Genomic DNA, 895 nt, shown 5'->3' on the forward strand with positions numbered 1-895 from the left:
TCCGCGCTCCCGCGCATGCGGGGAAGGCCCTCTGAGGCGGCACCCGGGAGCTGCGCGCATGCGCTCAGCCGCTCAGCTGCTCAGCCAGCGGAAAGCCAGGGATGGAGTATTTAAACCTCCCGCTCCGGGTTCTTTCTCCGCTCCGCCTCAGTCTCCGCCAGGGAGGGCCACCCTGAGTCTGCGCGGTTTGTACGGCGACAAGTTTCACGTGCTACTTTATGCTTTGGTTCAAATAGTTGCTGGGCGTCTGCTCTGGGTGTTGATTTTGCCTATTGTTGGGGTACCTGGTGAGAGAAAACTATTTTTTTCCTGGAGACGTTCACATATTAATGGAGGAGACAGAATTATAATCCCAGAGTAACAGTAGATAAAAGTACCTGAGGATACTGGAGGCGCCTAATCCAGACACCTGGAGTATTAGCTCCAGGCAGAGAATGGCCTGGGCAAAGGTACAGATGGGAAAACATTCTGTGCTTCTAGAACTCTGAGCTGGGCTCTGGGAAAGTACCTGCCTGAGGGGAACCCACTGTGGAGGCAGGCTAGAGCCTAGTGCTTCTTCTGTCTCTACACTTGGGGGATCTTGTTAAAGTTCAGATTCTCATGCATTAGGTCTAACAAAGTCCTACATGGTGTGGATACTGCTGATACCTGGGCCGTAAGAGCCGAGGCAGAAGGAATGGAGTTAGTCTTGTCACCCTCATGTACTGTCTGATTTTGCACAAATGACTAATCTTTCTTTTCTTTTTTTAAAAAAATATGCATTGGGGTACTGTTTATTTACAATGTTGTGTTAGTTTCTGCTGTACAGCAAAGTGAATCAGTTATACATATACATATATACACTCTTTTTTAGATGCTTTTCCCATATAGATCATTACGGAGTATTGAGTAGAGT

Source organism: Mesoplodon bidens, assembly GCF_964165515.1.
Source record: "Mesoplodon bidens genome assembly, chromosome: 7".
NCBI classification, from domain to species: domain Eukaryota; kingdom Metazoa; phylum Chordata; class Mammalia; order Artiodactyla; family Ziphiidae; genus Mesoplodon; species Mesoplodon bidens.